Source organism: Camelus dromedarius, chromosome 2, assembly GCF_036321535.1.
Source record: "Camelus dromedarius isolate mCamDro1 chromosome 2, mCamDro1.pat, whole genome shotgun sequence".
In the NCBI taxonomy this organism is placed as follows: Eukaryota; Metazoa; Chordata; class Mammalia; order Artiodactyla; family Camelidae; genus Camelus; species Camelus dromedarius.
The window spans coordinates 70,759,004-70,774,373 of NC_087437.1; the positions used below are offsets into that span (position 1 = coordinate 70,759,004).

The 15,370-nt window shown below is 38.5% G+C and overlaps 1 protein-coding gene across 22 annotated transcripts in view; it reads left to right on the forward strand.

Annotated features, from left to right (window-relative positions):
• The window catches only part of ZBTB20 (zinc finger and BTB domain containing 20), a 758,440-nt gene that overhangs the window by 498,225 nt on the left and 244,845 nt on the right, over positions 1-15,370 (forward strand). The window lies entirely within an intron of this gene.

Here is a 15,370-nt window from a genome sequence, read left to right on the forward strand (position 1 = left end):
CTGCAAATATAATAATTGTGGGACATCATGAGGTCCCCTCTGCTCCAACTCCTTGGAGATCATGAGGTGGAATAGGGATCATGCTTTTCAGGAAGCAATACCAGATGAAGGAAGATCTTTGAAATTTTGAAGTGTCACATATAGCTTACGCTGATCCAAGAATGTCCTAGAAATAAAAACGATGTAATAGTAGGGGGTGTCCAGGGGGATGTGGAGCTGTTTTGGGTCCCTCCACCTAAAAGAATGAAAAGGATCCTTCTTACTCCTCAAGTAGAGTGGAGAAGATACTTTTCAAACTGGACATAACCCGCCAAAAATTCAACAGTAGATATTGTTGGATCAGAGAATTACAAGGTTTTTTTTTTTAAACTTTATTTATGCTTTTTTAGTGCTTTCAAATTTCTTATAACTAACATAAATTACTTTCATATAATTTATTTTGGCAATGTTGTCTTTTAAAATATCATTTATTGTTTTCTAATACAGAGAAGAATGAAGAAAACAATTCCTCATAAACTTGCCTCCCAGATATCCTTACTGGCATTAAATTTTTATTGAAGTATAGTTGATATGCAATATTATATGTTACAGGTGTACAATATAATGATTCTCAATTTTTAAAGGTTATACTCTATTTATAGTTATAAAATATTGGCTATATTCCCCGTGTTGCAAAATATATCCTTGTAGCTTATTTTATACCTAACAGTTTGTACCTCATGATCCCCTGCCCTTATATTGCCCCTGCCTCCTCCCCTCTCCCCACTGGCAACTGCTAGTTTGTTCTCTATATCTGCGAGTCTGTTTCTTTTTTGTTATATTCACTAGTTTGTTGTATTTTTTAGATTTCACATATAAGTGATATCATACAGCATGCGTCTTCCTCTTTTTGATTTATTTCACTTAGCATAGTGCCCTCTAAGTCCATCTGTGTTGCTGCAAATGGCAAAATTCCATTCTTTTATGGCTGAGTAGTATTCCATTGTATATATATACCACATCTTCTTTATTCATTCATTTGTTGGTGGACACTTAGGTTGCTTTCATATCTTGGCAATTATAAATAATGCTGCTATGAACATTGGGGTGTATGTATCCTTCTGAATTAGTGTTTTTGTTTTTATCAGGTATATACCCAGGAGTGGAATTGCTGGGTCATATTTATGCTGAGTAGTTCTATTTTTAGTTTTTTGAGAAAATTCCATACTGTTTTCCACAGTGGAATTGTGGACATGGCTGCACCAATCTACATTTCCATCAGCAGGGGATATAAGGGTTCTCTTTTCTCTACATCCTCCCCAGCATTTGTTACTTGTGTCCTTTTTGATGATAGCCATTCTAACAGGTGATTTTGAGGTGATATCTCATTCTGGTTTTGATTTGCATTTCTCTACTGATTAGCAATGTTTAGCATCTTTTCATATGCCTGTTGGCCATCTGCAGTATCTCTTTGGAAAAATTTCTTCTGCCCATTTTTTTAATCAGATTGTTTGTTTTTTTTATGTTGAGTTGTATGAGCTGTTTATATATGTTGAATATTCACCCCTTGTTGGTCATATAATTTGCAAATACTTTTCTCCCATTCAGTGGGTTGTCTTTTCATTTTGTCAATGGTTTCCTTTGCTGTACAAAAGCTTTTAAGTTTAATTGAGCCCCATTTGTTTGTTTTTGCTTTTATTTCCTTTGCTTTAGCAGGCAGAGCCAAAAAAAGTTGCTACAATTTATGTCAGAGTGTTTCGCCTATGTTTTCTTCTAGGGGTTTTATAGTATCCGGCCCTACATTTAGGTCTTTAATCCATTTCGAGGTTACTTTTGTATATGGTGTTAGAGAATGTTCTGATTTCATTCATTTACATGTAGCTGTCCAGTTTTCCCAGCACCTTGGCATTGATTTTTAAACATGTAATTGAAAAGTATTTAATTAAAAGTAAAATTCTTCTCATCCCTCTAATTCAAAATGCCTTGTATATCCTCCCTCGCCAAAAAACCATTTATGTATATGCTGGCATATACCTATAGGTGTCCTCATTTTATTCATACAAAAGGAATTAGATCATATATGTCATATATCTTGTCATACAGCATATAAATCTGCCTTATTCTTTTTAACAACTCCACAGTATTCCTTGTAGGGGTGTAGCATAGGTGTTTAACCAGTTGCTGGTGAACACTATTACTTTTATAATCAGAAAAATCTAATACTTTTTAAAATGTATTTGCTAAACTTTAGCCTAGAGTAAACCAAAACCTCTCTTCTTATATACTCACAGGAGAAAAAAAATCGGTGTATGTGCTTATATGTATGTATATGTATTTGCATGAACATATTAGAGGTGGTTGTCTTGATCTATAACTTTACAGTATAAAATGTCAGGATGGCCAGGTAGATCATGTCTCTTTGTGATGCTGGCTGAATGCGGCCTCCCGCGAAAGTTGGCATACTTCTTGAGAGTTTTAACGCAGTTACTGATTACAGTATCTGAGATTTTACTGCGATTTACATTTGAGTTGAAACTGATTTTGTCTTCAAAATAAAAGCCTTTAAAAACAGAGAAACTAATTATTTTTCCCCTGGAAAGAACTCTAAATTCTTTCATTTTATCTCTTACCATAAAAAAAAGAAAAGCACTAAGAAATCATTGAAAAGTTGATGCAAAAATAAAATCCCTTTGAATATTTGAGCTTTGGAACTTTATTCTCCATGGACCTGCTAATGTCCCAGGTACCCAAGACAGAGGGAGCCAGATGTGGAAAAATAATTTATATCAAGACTTACTGTGATGCTAGTACGAAGGCAAATGACCCTATTGCTGAATGTAAAAAAAAAATACCCATGTGCTTTTTGAGTAGGAGGAAGAATTATGTTTGTGGACATTGGCATGATTGCTCTGTGTAAAATGTAGAGATTGCACAACTCTAGTACAGAAAAGTAAATGCACAAGCAAGCCATATTCTAACTATTCTAACCTTGAAAATGTGGTTGTTTTTAATGACACAGTGCATCAAGGTCAAGAGAAGGTGCCCTCAGCAGATGGAAGACTTTCAAAGTGAAAAGGCTTCATTTACATTTAAAGTATTTTGGGTTACACATGATTTCTAAGGAACACTTGGTTGTTCTAGTTATAACCATGGCTCATTCCTGTTGTCATGTGTCAAGTAACTGACTTACCTCATATATTTCCCTGGCAGGTGTTTTTTGTGGAAAGGCAGGGAGAAAGAGGTGAAGGAGGAAGGTATTCCTCAATATCTTGTTATAAACCCACTAGGTGTCACTGCTTTCAGTGGGACTCTGGGAAGGAAACTGTCAGGGGACACAACTATATCTTGGCAAATAACGATTTCATGGCACTGTGACTTTTAACCTCTTGAATACATAGTGAACTGAGTAGGAGATGTTTTCATGTTTATTTGTACCTGTGGTTCCCTTACTTTATTTTATTTTGAACTTTTTTTAAGATTGAGTTTTGCAGTACTTATATTTGAACCATACTTTGTTCAGAAATAGTTTGTTGAAACTATTGTTTAACATGTATCTCCCTTTTTAAATACACAATGAAATTATTAAAGGTGATCTAGTGTTTGGTAACACAGAATGTGTCAAGAAGGCTTGATCTCACATCCTTTGTAAGGCACTTCAGCAATGAGATGCCACATACTTTCATGGCAGTGCTTTGAAAGTGATTTTCTTCTTTCTTTTTTTCTTATTCTGCTTCTCATTCTGTGTTCTTTCATCTTGCTCTTCCTTTCTCTCTCCCAGTTTCATGAAAATTCATTTATCTGTGACATTTAAAGACTCTGTCTGAGAGGTGTCTGGAGCTGTGGCCGGCTGTGTACATCAATAGTTTCTTAGAATCTGGCACTCTGTCAACATTTGGGGGCCTTGGTAACCGCACTTAAATGTGGTGCCTGCCAGCCATCGTGCTCTTAGTGTCTCAGTAACAAGTCCAAATGACATTAGCATGTCAAATCCTCTCACACTGGCAATACTTGGTGGACAGTATATGGGCATCTAGCATTGGCCCTCTGCACTTTTCTGTTTGTCTGCTTCATTTATATGATGTCATCATCCCTTCTATATACAAAAATAGGAATCTCAAAAAAATACAGTAATGAAACTGAAGTAAACAGCATCATTGCACCATCTTGATTTGGTGGGTTTTATAGACAGACAGTTCTCCACTTACAATGGTTCCACTTAACAATTTTTTGACTTTACGATGGTGCAAAAGCAATATATATTCAGTAGAAATTGTACTTCAGGTTTTGAATTTTGATCTTTTCCTGGGCTAACAGCATGCAGTACAACACTCTTTCCTGATGGCGGGCAGCAGTAGCGAGCTGCAGCTCCCAAGCACCCACGCAGTCATGAGAGTAAACACTGATACTCTTACAGCCATTCTGTACCTACACAACCATTCTGGTTTTCACTTTCAATACAGTATTAAATAAACTCTGTGAAATATTCAACACTTTATTATAAAATAGGCTTTGCATTAGATGGTTTTGCCTACCTGTAGGCTAATGTAAGTGTTCTGAGTGTGTTTCAGGTACACTAGGCCAAGCTGTAATGATTTTCAGTAGGTTAGGTGTATCAAATTCATTTTTTTACTTAAGATATTTCCAACTTATGATGGGCTTATCAAGATGTAACTCCACAAGTCAAGAAAGATCTGCATATAGCTATATACATAGGCAATACATTTTTTATTATATTCTAGGTGTTTCTTTTTGCTTAGGTTATATTTGGACGCAAATTATTGTTGCCATTTTGTGGTAGAAATATATAGAGTCATCCCTTTAGTTATACTTTAGTTGTACTTCAGGAAGGGAAATACACATACTTATTTGCCTTATAATCATGAGTTATTTGTAGGGCCATAAGTTCATTTTGACCAGCAATAAATGCTAACTTCTGATTTTATGTCATAATACAGAAGACATTTTAACTCAATCAGTCATCATCTTTGGTACAAGAAAAGCCCCTTGGGAATTTGTATGAACCAGACAGCACGATTGAACAAAACAATGTCACAAGGGCTCCAGCCACCAGAAATAATCTGGTAATATAAAGGCAAGCCTCAAATTCAAAAAAGGAAAAATGGGCACAAGGATTGAGAGAATAGGAAAAAGGAAAGCATAAGGATACATGGATCTGTATGTAACATGGCCTGCATCAAGGGATATGGTATTTTTCTTCCTAATTCATTTACAATAAAATATAGTAACACGTACAGCTTCTAATGAAGAAATAAACATGCTCCCCTTCCTCTGTCTAGACTTAGATCTGTTTTTGTGGTCCCAGAGAGGAGGAAAATCAACGACAACAACAATATGCCGCATTAACCACAAGACTTTTATACCACCAAAACCTCATCTCAAGATATATTAGAGAACATGTTCAGCACCTTCTACGGATGAATTAGCAACATATCTCTGTTACTGTCAGTGAGACTCATCTGTTGGGCTAAGAACTTACTCTCTTCTGACTCTGGATTCAGAATTTTACGAGTATACATTATTTCTGTTCTTTGCTGTACACTGTTTAACGTTAGATACTAACCCTTTCTGAGGCAGAGCAAGAAACAGGAATGAGATGAGAACACAGGATCAGCCTGCAGAATTTATAGCTAAGGAAAGGAGGAATTTTGTTTTCTTTTGGATCATTTTAGACACACTTTGGAACTGTATTTGAAATTTGATGGGCTGCAATTTAACCATCTCTTTTCATTAACACTAAAACATTCTCTTGCCTAAAGCAGGCAAGATTTGGGTTCTTCTTCCTTAGAAATCCTAGCAACTTCTTCAGCTCTTTCTTCCCTGGTGTATATTTTGTTTACTAATCACAGAGTGAAATGAGAGAAACGAGAACAGCGGGACAAAAGCGCTGAGGGAGTGCGTCTGATCCCCTCAGCAGAGAAGGCACATGTATTGACTCTTAACAGCCTTGGCTCCCCCTGCCAAAAAAGAAATCGCTGCCTGACTGTATGGCTAACAATTAACAGAATGCTTGGCAGGCTTGTTTAAAAGGTCTATCTTAACATGACGTAAGACCTGCTGTTATTCTGGAGGTGAGCCTTGTTGATGCCTCTGTAATACCTTAGTGCTCGACACCACCAGAGGCCCACAGCCCCCACTTCAAAAGGCACCAGAGGTAAAGGGCCTGCCAGTTCCAGTTCTGTGTTAGGTCCTAGTCCCAAGGGTGCCTTTATTCAGAAATTCGTCCCCCTCTGTTTTTTGGCTGATAAAGTGTCAGTCTCATTTTTAATTTATGAATAATAGAATTTTTGATAATGATTACTATTTCTACCTTCCTAAAAAGCCCTCTTGCCAACTTTTAACTCAAAAGGACCCCAAGTAAGAGCTGTTATTACTACCAACGGAGTGCTTTTTAGTACTCACCTCAAGATCTACTTTTAAAAAGGGTCGAGGGCAGGGAGGTGATACCAAATTTCTGGTGTACATACACCAGAATGGGGGGCCATTGCCTTTGAAAGCCACTGCTTTTGAAATAACTATACATTTCTCCATAATGAAAGCCCTCTTTTACCCAGTAACTATAAAGCATATAGTTTTCGGTTTCTACTCATGTAGCAGTTTTCGGTTTCTACTCATGTAGCAGGCTTGGAAGCTACCTGTTTAACTAGCAGCCCTGGACCCAGAGACCATCCGTGTGCCCAAAAGTAATGAATGTTGAGTAATGTGTGTGAATGTCTTGGAATTGTATGTTGGGAGTGGAATAGACTGGATATAAGAATAGATTATGCTGTTTAGAAAATACATAATATTGATTTTTATAGAATAAAATTCTGTAAAAACAATAGATGGATCAAAATAGAGAACAGACTGCACAAAGTAGTAGACTGGACTGAGTAATATGTTTTGGAGAAAGTTTCTCTATAAATTTAATAAATGAGCTGCTTATTAACATTGTTATGTTTATATTCAATGCAATTTAAAACTAAGGTCTATACAGAAATTCAAACTCCTACGTAAATGGTGCTCTGTGGCTGATCACCCAAGAAGGGCGCAGTTATGCTCCAGCTCAGCTTTCTGTTTGTGAGTGATAATACTTTTATATTTACCTTCATTGTCTCCTCTCTGCCAAAATGAAATGAAACTCACTATTTGGGAAACTGTACCATATACAACCATTTTAATACCACTATCTGCAAGTTATAAACATGGAAATCTAACCTATGTGCAATAAAACATCCCAAGAAAGCCCTGGTAAAACTGATGTGGCAATCCTTTGACAGCATTAGGACTCTAGGTATTAACCAGCACAGTGCCATACTGGTTGATACCTTGTCTTCTTTCTTGGTCCAGTGAGAGCTCTGGTAAACTAAGGCAAAGCTCGAGTTATGATCTAACTCCACATAAATAGCAGAACTTTTGATTTTTGTCTCAAATGACAAAAAAAAACAAGATTTGTAACTTGTTTATGTGGTGCCAAGCACTTTAGAATTCTCAGGAAATTATTTGGATTTCAAACTCAATGTGGAGAAATGCTCTGCCATTCTGGATTCTGGTTTTTGATTACCTTGATTATCTAGACACATGTCCAATATTAAACTCAGTGTGTTCTAAATTATTGGTAGCAGTATTTCAAAATCTCAAAAAACGAAGCCAATTTTAATGTAAAATTATATTTTAAGAAAGAGTAGTCAGGGCAGAGCGATACAAAATCACATGAGCAACAGGGCACCAGAGATTTTAAACAACTGTAAATCACTGTTTTAGATGTTGAGGACAGGGAATGCACACTTTCAATGTACAGTGATTTTATGCACAGTGGTCCAGATAGCAGCAATTTGAGACATAGGTATAACCGACCACTTCAGAAAAAGGACAGTCATTTGAAATGGACACTCCCTGAAACAGAAAATAAACAGAATAATGTTAAATAAAAGTTAATGTTAGTATTCTTCAGGAGGGAAAATAAAGATCACAAGAGCATCTCATCCCATTGCTCCCTCATCAGGTGTATGAGTTCATACAGCCATGTGAGCTTGCATGTGTTAATAGGTCCTAAACAACACCACATACCTGAATATGCATAGCCACATTGCTGCTTTTATGTGGGATTATCTTCTTTCTCCATAAATGTGTTATATGCAAGGGAAGGCATAGAACTTTGTTTCTTTTGAATCTTCCTGCAAGTCTTATATTCTCAATTATCTTTAACCGTTTGGTAAACATCATTGATGGACTGAAAATAAAGAATGACTAGCTTTGTGGGCAAAATAGCATCTAGAAATAGAGCGTAGAAAGTTAACCAAGAGAGAGAAATGTAAAACTGAAATTTAAAAATAGCTGTAATAGTAGACGGCATAAAAAGCACGAAGAATATGGGCATTTCTACTATTTCCTCTGAGCGTAGATCAGACACTTCATCATGCTTGTTTAATATTCAGCTAAAACTGGATGTGAGTGTCTTGGAGGGAAAGAGTTATAAAACCCCTCCCGGTAAAATATAAATTTTAAACTAAAAAAAAAAAAAAGGTCTTTAAGGAAAAGCCAAACCATTGAGATTGTTTTTTGCCTTAAAAAAGGAAGGTTGAGATAGTGAGCTAATACTAGTTTTTAAGCAAGTGATGGAAAGGAAGAAATGAGACTTTCTCTCTTTTCTTCACTGAGACCCCATAGTGATGAAATAGGCTTTTATTCTGCAAAGAAAATCTTTAAGTTTGATGAAAAGGTAGGCTCTTGATAGTGAGGCTTCTCAACACTGAGAGGAAGTTCTGGGTTTGTCTTCTGTGCAGCTCTTTAACCTAAGCAGGATAGACTCACATCTTTATGGAATGGTCTAAATGTGTCAGGGAGAGGGAAGAAATGGCTTCTCTAGGTGATTCACATTTTTCAGGACTCTCTTCTTCTCTCTCTTTTTAAAACCCACTGTTATTCAGAAGCAAAAACCGCGAAAATCCACTAGGACTACTAAATGTGCTTGGCCGAGGTGAAGGTGCCACCAGTGTTTTAGTGGAGAATTCTCAGGAATCTCACGATGTTACCCTTCATTCCATATAGTCACATATGTAACCATCACACTGTGTTACCATCATCACCTAGAATAATTGATGTACTACAAGCTTGGAATTGTGGGTACAGCTGCTGAAAAAATTTACTTGTGGACAAAGAGATTAGAACATTGTTCAGTGTTCTGTAAAAAGGTGAAGTAGACTTTTCTTTTGGAAAGGTAGCGCATTTCACTCTGCTTATTGCTCTCAATACTCAGAGGCAAGCCCATTTCTATTAAGCTTAAGTCATTCCCTTCCTATGGCACTAAGTATTTTTGATTCATCTCCAAGAATATGAAGCCAAAATGTGTTGGTGGCATTTGATTTAAATAAGGGGAGAGATCCACAGAACACAAGTGGAAAAAAGGCTATCTTTAGTTAAAAATTTTAAAAAAAACATATACCAAGCTCTTCCTACTTGCCAAATACTCTTCTGGGAAATAGAGGTACACAAATAAATGTGTCCATTGCTGAAGAGAGCTCACAGACTGGTGGGAGAAGCAGATGTGGAAACAGATAACTGCAGTACAAAGAGATGGGTGTTGGGGTGAAGGTTGGTGCAAGGTACTGTATAGATTTACCTGGGACATTTCTGGTTTATGCCTATGGTCTTGGTATAATTTTTCATTGGGTTCTTTCACCCTCAAAAAGTGTCCCTGTTTGAACGATAAATCATATGGTCACCCTGTGAATAGCTATAGCTGGCAAATCTGCCTGAGGTTGTCTAGCAGGATCTTCCACGGAACAGGACAGAAAATCAAAGAGATTAAGAATACTTTGCCACATGTGTTAGCTACATCTAAATGGAAATGAAGAATCTGAGTAGACTGACTGACTTTCGTGTCTCCAGGCGTTGTCAGAGGGGTAGAATGGGAATTTAACTTATATGCGGTGAGGGGAGAGGGACAGGCAGGATGATCTAAACCCCTTGTTATATGAGATACACAAGTGTTGTTGTCAAATGAGCCATTAAACCACTAGTTCCATGAAGCTCTCAGGACTGAAAGGTGCAGTGAGAAAGAATTAGAAGCCATAATGGGGAATTTTAGAAAGACAAGTTAAGGCTGAATATAAGGAAGAACATTTTGAACAAATAGCAGTGTCCTAAAGCAGGCTTGGGTTGTATGTGAGGTTGTGGGCCCCAGCCCCCTGGCGGGGTGCAGCAGAGGCTGGATGGCCACTGCGGGCAAACAAGTCCTAGGGTATTCAGGGTCCTTTACATGTTGCTCTGTGATTTGATGATTCTACATTATGCATGATGTCTTCTTGCGTAGTTTTTAAGTAAGAATCCTATGCTTGGGGAAACCCCTAGAAGTTGGAAAAAAAAAAAGTAGAAATATTGTGAAACAAAAAGTTTTCCTAAGCTAAAAACCTCTTATGATCCATTCTGAACACACACTAAAAAGAGACCAAGGAATGTCAACGCAGATCTCACTGAGCTTGTTCTTTGCCACTCGTACAAGGGGAGCAGCCACGTAACATTCAGAAGACATGCTTCACTCAGAGGCTTCCACCTCCTGGACACATACTCATTTTAAGATGGAGCAGCTGCGAAGTCTTGCTTACCAGTTTGATTTGCATAGCTCTGAGTTACACAGGAAGAGCAGGACCTGTGGCAAAGCTATCATTAAAGAGAAACAAAGCAGAAGACTGAACAAAGACGACATTCTGTGTGAAGTTTGAAGTTTAGACTGTTTCAGTAAAACTTGTCATGGGAAGAAAGATGTCCGCCCCTTCCCCCACCTAAAAACAATAGCAGACAAGTGACAAAAGAAGGCTCCCTGGAGGTAACATCGGAGCAGAGGGTAGGGTGAACTGAAGGCTATGCACGTGAAGGGAGGGGAAGAGGTTGGCATGGACGCAGGAGATGCAGCCAAACACCCTGCATTCACAGCACAAAGATCTGTGACGAGGTTGGAATCCCTTTCTTCTCTTCTTCGTGTAATAAAGCAGGACTAGGTCGAGCTGAGGCAAGAGGGACGACATCTTGATGAAGCTCAGCTCTCCCAGAGGCTTAAGAAGGCCAGCAGCACAGCTGCGCCAGGATGTTCTCACTGGGCTTTTTATAGTAAGTTCTCCAGTAGCTCCGTTTTCAGGTGAAAATGTTTTCCAGTGAACTGGAGAGAAAAGGCTTCTGAAGGTGGTGGAAATGACTTTAGTTCTTCAGTGGTTAAAATGATCAGGGCTTTGGATTAAGGGGAAATAGTTTCAAACCTCTGCTACTTACAGATTTATAGTAAAATATTTAAGTTTCTCTAAGTTTTAGTTTCCACGTGTTGAAAGAAAGTTTGATAATACACACACCATGGAGCTGTTGTCAAGATGCTATTACACGTGTAAACTGTGTAATGCATGTGGTGTCTGGCAAATGCTTATTAACAATGAAGTTTTTATTCAGCAAGGATAGTTATCCATTTCTGCAACATTCTCTAGTCACCCATACCAAGCTCTGCCTAGTTTTACATCATCACTTTCTGTTTGGTCCTTAACATTCCAACCTCTGTCCCAGCTTTGACTCGCTTCCCCAGGAGCTGTGAGTGCCTGTCTCCAAGCTTCGAAACTTCATGCTTCCATGTTCTTTAAGAGGTATACCCACAATCACTTATCATTTCAGTACCAGCAATGTACAAAAACCTTAAACTATAAAAAAGAATATGTGACTTTTAGGAAATAACTATCCTTGTTCTTGAGTTCTGAAGGCATTCTTTATGTTTTATAACACTGAGCCTGAGACCATTCATGTCAGGTGAACAAGGAAGAGGTATTTTTGTTTTATACTCTCCTCCCAGAAGGTTAAAATGACTCACTAAAAGTCACTCAGCAATCCCAGATGAAGGATCCAATAAGACCATCTTGAATTCTTGATCTGAAATCCTCCAGGGTCTCCATTTACTATGCAAAAGTCAGCCTAGAGAGGATGACCCCAGTGTTAATTTCACATCATGATATTACCTTTTACCCCGCACCTAAAATGCTTTCTGGATTTGGATTGGCCCCCTGGTTACCCGCAGAATACAGGGAGAAGGCCATGTAAATTCCCATCTCAACAGTTGAAACAGTCCTTGTCACCAAAACTCTCATGTGTTAGATCACATGTCAGTGTCTGTGACATAGTCAGGCCTTGGCTTCTCAGGATCTACTCATTACATGTGAGTTTATGTGCTTTGAAACATATGGCCTTGATATATGATCCCAGAGCAAAAGAGCAAGGTATTTCAAGCTGGCCACAGTTTTATTGACTCTTACAGGCTTGCTTTGTAGTCTTTCCAATAAACTAGATGAGAAATTTCTGATGCTCCAAGCTATCCAGTCCCCAGGACTCCATTTCATGATTCAGAGTCCAACTAAACAACTCAAGAGTGCTTTTGTGTGACACTGTGACCACAGGGATAAATAATTGCTTAGTAATTCTCTTTGAGGCAGAAAATTCTAAACATGGAGAAACCATTTCCCCTTAATGGGAGCCAGAAATCCTGTAAGTGCTTGAAATGGCATTCACAAGTCGGAATGGTAAACAGATAAAAACAGGAGCGCACCAGTTGCACAAATGACTTGCTTGTCACAAACTTGTCATTGCAGTAATCTAACATTTCTTTCACTGAGCCCGATGGAAAGTATGGAACAAATAGGCCCTTCTGACGTTTTGGCTCTGCCAAGCCTTCCTCCGAGCTAAAGCATCTGCAGCATCTTCCTGTTCTAGACCCTTTATCTGCTGAAGCTAGCTGATACTGTACATGTCAAAGAAATGTTTGACTGTTGCATTAACAAGTTGATGACAAGCAAATTATTCCTGCAATTGAAATGCTTCTGCTTTTAGCAGGCTGCCATTTTGACCTTCATCTTATACAGAAGAACCCTAACAGAGCAGAGGTCTGGGGACATACCAGTATTGCTACCCCAGGCTTGTCCCAGTAAACAAGGACCTACCTGTCTGGGGCTTAGGTGCAGCTGTATGGTGCAGTTCCATCAAGTTTATGGGTTGGCTGTTCTGGTGAAACATAAATGTTGTGAACACAATGGACTGTCCCAAGGATTCCTACTGCTGGAAAAAAATGAGCTGCACCAAAATGCATTTCCTCCCACACCCCCTCCACCCCAAATAGACACCTGTGCATACACTGGTTTGTACATAGTTTATAAAACATTTATACCGAAGTCCCCCCACCCCTTATCCATGGCTTCACTTTCTGTGGTTTCAGTTACCTACGGTCAACTGTGGTCCAAAAATATTAAATGGAAAATTCCAGAAATGAACAATTCATTTGTTTTAAATTGTGCACCATTCTAAATAACATGATGATATCTCGCACCCAGGATGTGAATGATCCCTTTGTCCAGTGTATCCCACCAGTTAGTCACTTAGTAGGCATCTCGGTTATCAGATCAGATCGACTGTGACACAGTATCACAGTGCTTGAGTTAGAATCACCCTATTTTACTTAATAATAGCCCCAAAGCACAAAAGTAGTAATGCTGACAGATCAGATATGCCAAAGAGAAGTTGTAAAAGTTTCCTTTAATTGAAAAGGTGAAAGTTCTCAACTTCCTAAAGAAAAAAAGTATACTGATATTGCTAAGATCTATGGCAAGAATGAACCTTCTATCCACGAAACCATGAAGAAGGAGAAAGAAATTCATGCTAGTTTTGCTGTTGCACCTCAAACTGCAATAGCTATGGCCACAAGTCATAGGTGCTTAAATTAAAGTCATTAAATGTACAAAAATATATTTTGAGTCAGAGACAGAGAGACCACATTCACATAGCTTTTATTACAGTATATTGTTATGATTGTTCTATTTTATTATGAGCTGTTGTTCATCTCTTGCTGTGCCTAATTTATAAATCAAACTTTTTCCTAAGTATGTATATGTTAAAAAAAAAAAAAACATGGTGTATGGAGTTCGGTACTATCTGCAGTTTCAGGCATCCATTTGGGGTCTTGGAACATACCCCCTCGAATAAGGGGGAGCTACTGTTGCTGAAAGAGTTAATGAAAATTGTATGGCAGGTTTTTTTAAATTTTTTATTGAAGTGTAGTTGATTTCCAATATTAGTTTCAGGTGTACAGCAAAGCGATTCAGTCATGTATATTTTAAGATTCTTTTCCATTATAGCTGATTACAAGAAACTGAATATAGTTCCCTGTGCTACACAGTAGGTCCTTACCAGTTTTATACAGGTTTTGCCAGTTCTTGGATTTCCTTTTATCAGTAGCCCCACCTCCTCCTCATTTAGTGTAACATCTGGAGCTATCTAAACCTAATCAGAGCCATGCTCTTATCCCCTAAAAATGAGGTATGTCCATCAGCCTCCTCACAGAAACCTGTGACAGCCCTTTGTAAGACACCACCAGTTGTCTCCAACGTCAGCAGCCAGTAGGGAGTGCTCAGACACTGGGCGACTTCAGACTCTTGCCTTTCTGTTTGCGGAGCCCTCCCCTCCCGGGGGACCCATACTCGGTGTTCCCTGAGCATGAGTCTGGTGGGTCACAGGCTTATCAGCATGCAAACCAGAGCTGGGGGCTGTAACAGAAGCCTCGCCTGTTGCCCCCACGAATTCTGCCTCTGCTGCTGCCTGAGGCACATCAGCACTTAGAACAATGGAGCATCGGCCTCAGACACTTTGACCTTTTCAGTAAAGCTGAGCTTCTTTTATTCACCAAGGTGTCAGGTGCCCTGCGTCCTTTTCAGACCCTCCATTAGGGGTGCATTGAGAGTGTCTTATCTGATTTGAATATTGACAGAAAAACGTGCATTCCCAGGCTTACTTTCTGGCTGGTGCCTCAGGTGCTTTCATTTTTAAAAGTCTTGTGTAAAAATGATTATCATTGTTCAGCCATGAGAACCCAAATTTCTTGCCAGCGTAGTGATGGGGCTTAACTCACTTTTAGATTTGACAAGTTGACCACAGTACTGTCTCTCAGATGAAATGTTTACTCCCACCCCAAGTATCTCAGGCTGTAATCTATACCTCAGCTTTGTTGCCTTAGAAGACAGGTGGGAAGGGTGTGTGAAGAGGGTCCTGTGTTTCACACAGTTAAGGATATTGCCCCTGGAAAGGGAAGCTTGAGGCGGCACTTGCATCTTACATCTTCTGTAAAAGAAAACATGTAAATGGAGTTTAGTGACTTTTTCTTCCTTCTTCAAGTTCCTAATATGATTTCTATAATGACTTTCTGTTTTCTTTCTTACTAGAACTTAAATGGCAAAGAAATGATACACTATTTTTGATTCAGGGAAAAAATAAAAAATTTTTATGGAAACTCTCTTTTTAAATACACATTAGGGAATAGATAATGGCAACAAAAAAAATTCTCTCTTCCTATTAGTAGGATAGATGATTAGTGTATGTG